Genomic DNA, 6,218 nt, shown 5'->3' with positions numbered 1-6,218 from the left:
TCATGAAATGCCCATCCTGCTATTCATTAGGTTTGTGAGAAATTTCTCCCCTGTCTCAACCCTGATTTCACTTCTGTAGTCCTTCGTTTCTCTGCAATTGCTCTCATTTACCTACACAGTGAGATTTAAGAGCTACTACATCTATGGGAATCCAGAAGATTCTGGATGATAATATGCTGATTTTACATAAAACACTGTCTTAAGCCCTTAGCAGGCTTTGCCTCATTTAACCCCCCAAAAAGCCTATAAAGTAACTGCAGTTGTCACTCTCAGTCTTGGTTTGTTTTCTGTTGCTATAACAGAATACCTGAGAGTGGGTAACTTATAAAGAGCACAGGTTAATTTGACTCATGGTTCTGAAGACTATGAAGTCCAAGATGGAGTGGCTGCTTCTGGTGAATGCCATGTGCTGCTTTAGTGAATGATGGGAAGCAAAGGACATGCTGGCTTATCAGGAGGAGAGAATAATGCTCTCTAGATAACTAACCCAGTCCCAGGAAAGCACAGCTCAAGCAGCCAGGGCTCTATTCATGAGGCTCTGACCCTAGAACCTAAGGCCTTGAGGCCCCTCTGCAGTGCTGTGCCAGCAATCAGGTCTCAGCATGCATTTCAGAGGGACAACCCAAGTTCAAACTGTGGCAGCCTCGCTCACTGAAACTGAGGGAGGTGGCCGAGGCTACCAGCTTGCCCAAGTTCATGCGGCCAGTTTTGTGATGAGTGAAGGTGGGCCCAGGCGTGGCTCCTGCATCTGGTGTTGGTGCCCATGCTACAGTGAAGAGGGGCTCCGGGAGACAGCCTTCCTGGGTGGAATCCAGCCTGCGCCTCCCTGCAGTGAGATCGCGGTGAGAGTACCAGGGTTTCCACATCTGTAAAATGGGCGCCCGTGGTCAAGTGGCAATGACCTAACCTCACAGAACATTTGCAAGAGTAATTCTATATTTCACGAATGGTTGGTATCTCCACATTTGCTTTATCTCTATTTTTTCCTTTCTGACAATCTATAAATACCACCATTATTGTTATCTTTGCTAAAGCATTTGAGCATTAAGTTGCAGATGTTTTGATGCTTGACCTCTAACAAAGATATCTTCTATTGTAACCACAGTGTAAATCTATTCAGAAAATTTAACATGAATACAATACTGTCATCTAACACACCATCCACACCCAGGTCTCAACTAGCGATCCAACAGTCCCACTATAAAGAAATTGCTTTCTCCTGCTCCTGGATCCAGTCCAGAAACACATCGCTCTCAGTTGCCGGCTCACGCGAGTCTCCTTTAACCTGGGATGGCTCCTGGGTCTGCTGTATCTCACGTGGTGTTGCTTCTGAAGATGCCGATTGTAGGATGCCCCTCCCACAGGCCTGATTTGTCCCTCGTGATTAGGTTCAGATTAGGCGCCTTGGGCGCTGATGCCATGGAACTGCCGTCCTCTCAGTGATCACACTAAGAGGCACATGACACGTGTTCTAATCTCTGGGAGAGGCTTTGAGACTATAAATATCCATTCCTCTCAGACTCACACCCAGGGGATTCTAGAACAGAGTGGAAGGCCCCAGGCATGTGCACAGGTGCCCGCCTGCACCTGGAGGCTCCTCGCCCACCTCCTGTCCTTCCCCCTGCTGCCATGTCCTTCCCCTGCCGTCAGGACCCTGTGCTTCTCATGCCCCCCCGCCTGCCTGCCCAGCACAGAGGTTTGCAGAGCAGGATTCCACAAGTGCTTGTCAGACCAAAATAAATGAAAAGCCCAGATCTGAGGTCTTGTCCCCGGGTTGAGGGCAGCAACAGTGGTGCCTTTCACAAAGGCCTCCTCTACAGACCCGAGCACAAAGGGGCCTTTCATCTGCCTGAGGGGGCTGAGGCTGACGGAGCCCTGAGTGCACGTGTATGTTAAAAGGAAGGAAGGAAAGGAGGGAAGACAGACCACGAGGGGGGTGGAGAGCCATGGGGTCGTGGGGTCTGTGGGGGGGGCAGGAGGAGGAGCACACCTCCCAAGCTAGCCACTCTCCTCCTCCTTGGGACACTATGGTTTGAACAAGCCCTCAAAGCCTCTGTGTTAGGAGCTGTCCCCAGTACAACAGTACTGAGAGGTGGGACCTTCCAGGGGAATCAGGTCAGCAGCTCGGCCTTCCAGAGTGGCTTGGAGTCAGTTTCTGGGAGGATGAATGGTCCCCCTTCCATACTCCCTGTCTATGTGTGGTCTGACCCTTCTGCCCTCCTGCCTCTGCCCAGCAGGAAGGCCCTTGCCAGGTGTGGTCCTTCCAACTTGGACTCCCAGCCTCCAGCACTGTGAGAAATTAGCCTCTGTTCTTTATAGCTCACGAGGTCTCAGGTCTCCTGTTACAGCAGCCTCCAGGGGACTAAGACGTGGTACCAAGGAGTAAAGGCCACCGAGGTTCCTCATCAGAGCTGTGAGCAATGCCAAGCCTTCATTCATTCAGGACTGACAGGGGCCTACTGCAGGCTGGTGCTGTGGGAGAGCTGGGGTGGGAGCCATGAGCAGAAGAGCCGCTGTCACGGAGCATGTGTTAGTGATGGGAAGATAATGGGCACATGTGGCCTACTTCCGTGCTCGTGTGCACATATGGGGAGTGACAAGGGTCTGCTGTAGGGGAGGGCCAGGATGGGAACACTTTGCACAGTCAGAAACAATAAACTAGATTTACAAACAGGCTGGGAATGGATCTTAAAAACATTGTCAGCTGTAAGAAAGGCTGGATGTCATCTGTGGGACAAGCACATACAATCAAGCCCTAGGTGCACACATGTGAGCACATGTGTGTGCATGTATGTCTCAGGGCATGTGCAGACTTGGCAGGGAGGGAGGTGAAGAGGCAGGCTGGAAAGGGATTAAGGGGCACCACAAGTAAGAGGCGCTCTGTTTGGAGGGACAGCACGGGGCTAGGAGCTGCGCTCTGTGGTTGGCCCAGGGTCGCTGCTGGGGTCCTCAGGTACAGGTGCTTGTGATTCTTCCAGAAAGAGTTTGAGCGAAACTGAGCAGTGGGCCAAAGTTCAGAGGAGAGGGTGAGAAGTGGGGGTTCTCACAGCACAGCAATGCACGGACCGCTGGGAGGACGGCTTGGAGGTTGCTCTCGGAGGACAGTGCATGCTTGCAGAGCTGAGCTTTTAAAGAAATGGAGCCCCTGTTCTTGCCTCCATTTACCTTTCCCCGGAGCCAGTTTATTACCCTTTAGATAGCCCTCGGGCAAGCTTTATATGTGGGGCCTTGATGTCCTGGTTGCCAGGGTGACAGGGCGGTTGTGACACAGTGATAAGAGAGGGTCCTAGTGGCCAGGTTATGAGACAGAATGACAACATGCTCTGGAAAGATGGGTTTTAATTAATTATTGCTGCGGGAGGTTTTGACATACCAGACCCCACTTTGTTGAAGCTTGTCTGCTTCGATTGGGCCCCCCAGGACTTTCATAGTTGCCTCAAGGGATTCTAATTCTCTACAGCTTGGGGAAGGTGGGACGGACCGATTCTTGTTCCCAGATGCTTGCCTCTTTCAGTAAGTTTTCCTGTGGTCTCCGTTTTGACTTCTGGAGCTTCCCCCTCCAGCCCACAGCTGATGGCACAGTCTGGTTCACATTCCAGCTCCATCACTTGCAGATCACCTGTGGGTGGGCTGCTGTATGGCTCTAACGTTCAGGTTTTCCATCTGTGAAGTGGGAATAGTTACATGATGTCACAGAGTGGTCATGAGAAATCTGTGAGCCAGTGCCTGCTGAGCCTTGTCATGGGGCCAGGACCATAGTGCACTCCTGGAAATTCTTAGGTATTAACATCCTTCTCCTTTGCTGCCTAAGAGGATTGGCAAGCTAGCGGAGTCCCCGAATGTCTCCCTGTGTGCTCAGGACACTGAAGTCCAGCTACTGGCACCTGTGGCTTTCACTTTCTAAACACAGCAAGCTGGCCATCCACAGCCAGCTCCAGGATTGGCTGGCACAGGCCGGCTCAGACTCCAGCTGGGCCTCTTCTTATTCAAGAATAGGAGGAAACTGGACTCTGCTGATCTCTCCTCTGGGAAGCTCTTCCATTGCCTGTGTTTACTCTGCAGGGCACCTAAGTTCAGGACAGCTTCCTTTTTCGAGAAATTTGACATAAAATCTCATAAGTGATTGGGTCAAAGCAGGAGGAAGAGCGTGTGAGTTCACCTGAGCACATGTGTGTGGACATGTCTGTGTGTGTGTGTTCATGTTCTAGGTGGCCGCTGAGTCCACCTCCAGCTTTCGTCTTGTGTGCCCTTTATTCAACCCTCAGCCCAGACACGATTTGTGCCTCTGATGTTGGCGGACCACGCTGGCAGGAATTACGAGCACAGTATTGAAACCTCTACTTTATCAGATGGCACCAGGTTTCAGTGTGACAATAATAACAGGACAAGCCAGAGTTTCTCTGGGACAAAGGGTGGAGCAGCTTTCTGTGGCTGAGCTTACAGAGCCACCAGAACTGCTCCACCCTGCATGGTGGGAATGAGGGGAGAAGGGCCCTGGGAGGAGCAGGCACACAGCTGTGAGCACCAGCCAGCCGAAGTTCTACCCTCAAAAGCACCAGAGACAAGGGTGACACTTGGGCTGCCCATGCAGGATGCCACATTGCAAGCCCCTTGCACTCGGTGACTGGCAGATTCCTCTTGTCCTCCCAGCAGCTGTCCCAGGGCCTGCCCAAAGAAGATGTTCAGTAAGTATTTATAAAACAGAATCAAGGACGGAGACAATAATTTAGGATAAAAAGTCCTCCCTGGATGTCACCACAGGAGCACTCTTGCTGGCTCTGCACTGTTCCTGCTCCCAGCAGGGCACCTGCAAAGATGCCCATGATTTGCTCTCTGCTCACTCTTCAGAGAAGCAACCCCGGACGGCTTCGGTCTGCCCAGCAGGCTCTGGGGGCGGAAGCGTGATCTGCCCAAGAGTAGAGTCCATCTCTCTCTTGCCACCTGGGGGGCCAGTCTCTCCTCAACCCCCCAACACTTAGAGAAACAAGAAACACAGGTTCCTTCCTGTGCTTGCTTCAGCCTTTGCGTCTGGTATCCGAATCGCAGCTGTGATGAGCAGTGAAGTTCTCAGGCAGACGCCGGTCGTGTGAACCCAGACTGCTGAGCCTCATGTCCCTGGTGAACGCGTTAAACTGCACCTGAGGCTGACTCCTGTTTTCAGAATGTGCGTGTCTTTATTGTGAAGGAGAAGGCAAACTGTCAGTCCCTCTAACTCACATTCACACATGCAACTCCTACGACAAGACCTGTGGGATTTCTCCTGACACTGAGCTGTTTGCCAGTGGACCCCAGCAGGAGTCTTCGAGTTCCATTTGATCCTGACACCATCCATCTGGAGATGGCGTCTGATCCCACGGGTTGAGGGCTTAGTCTCTGGGAACCTCAGCCACGGTGAGGTGCCAATCACAAGCCAATCACAAGCAGTAGGCTGGCATCTGTACTTCTGACCAGCGGGCTATACATGGGTTCCCAGGACCTCTCTCCTCACCTTATTAATTTGCTAGGGCAGCTCACAGAACTCAGGGAAACACTGGTGCTCACCAGTGCTATGGTGTGGATAGAAATGCCCTTAGAGGCTTGTGGGTTGAAGGCTTGGCCCCTAGCCTCTAGCGCTAGTGGGAGGTGGGGCCCCTTTAAGAGGTGGGGCCTAATGGGAGGAAGTAGGTCACTGGGGGTATGCCCTTGTGGGGGGGATATTGGGACCTGAGCCCCTTCCTCAGTCTCTTTGCTTCCTGGCTGCCATGACATGTGCAGCTCGCTCTGTTACACATTCCTGCCATGATGCGCTGCCTTACCCCAGGCCCAAAGGCTCAGAGCCAAGCAACCATGGGCCAAACCCTCTGAAACCATGAGCTGAAACAAACCTTCTGTCTTTTTAAAGTGGCTTATCTCAGATATTTGTTGCTGTAATAGAAAGCTGACTGACACAACTGGCTTATTATAAAAGATAGGACAGGGGCTGGGGCTGGGGCTGGGGCTCAGCGGTAGAGTGCTTGCCCAGCATGTTGAGGCACTGGGTTCAATCCTCAGCATCACGTAAAAATAAATAAAATAAAGGTATTGTGTCCAACTACTATATATATAAAATTTAAAAAAAATAACAGATGGGACAAAGGTTACAGATGAACAGCCAGATAGAAGAGAATTGAGGGACCTGTAAGGGGCCGTGCGGAGCTTCACACCTTCTATGGACGCCACCTTCCCAGCACATGCACATG

This window comes from Marmota marmota, unplaced genomic scaffold (assembly GCF_001458135.2).
Source record: "Marmota marmota marmota unplaced genomic scaffold, marMar, whole genome shotgun sequence".
NCBI lineage: Eukaryota > Metazoa > Chordata > Mammalia > Rodentia > Sciuridae > Marmota > Marmota marmota.
This window is presented reverse-complemented; position numbering follows the sequence as displayed.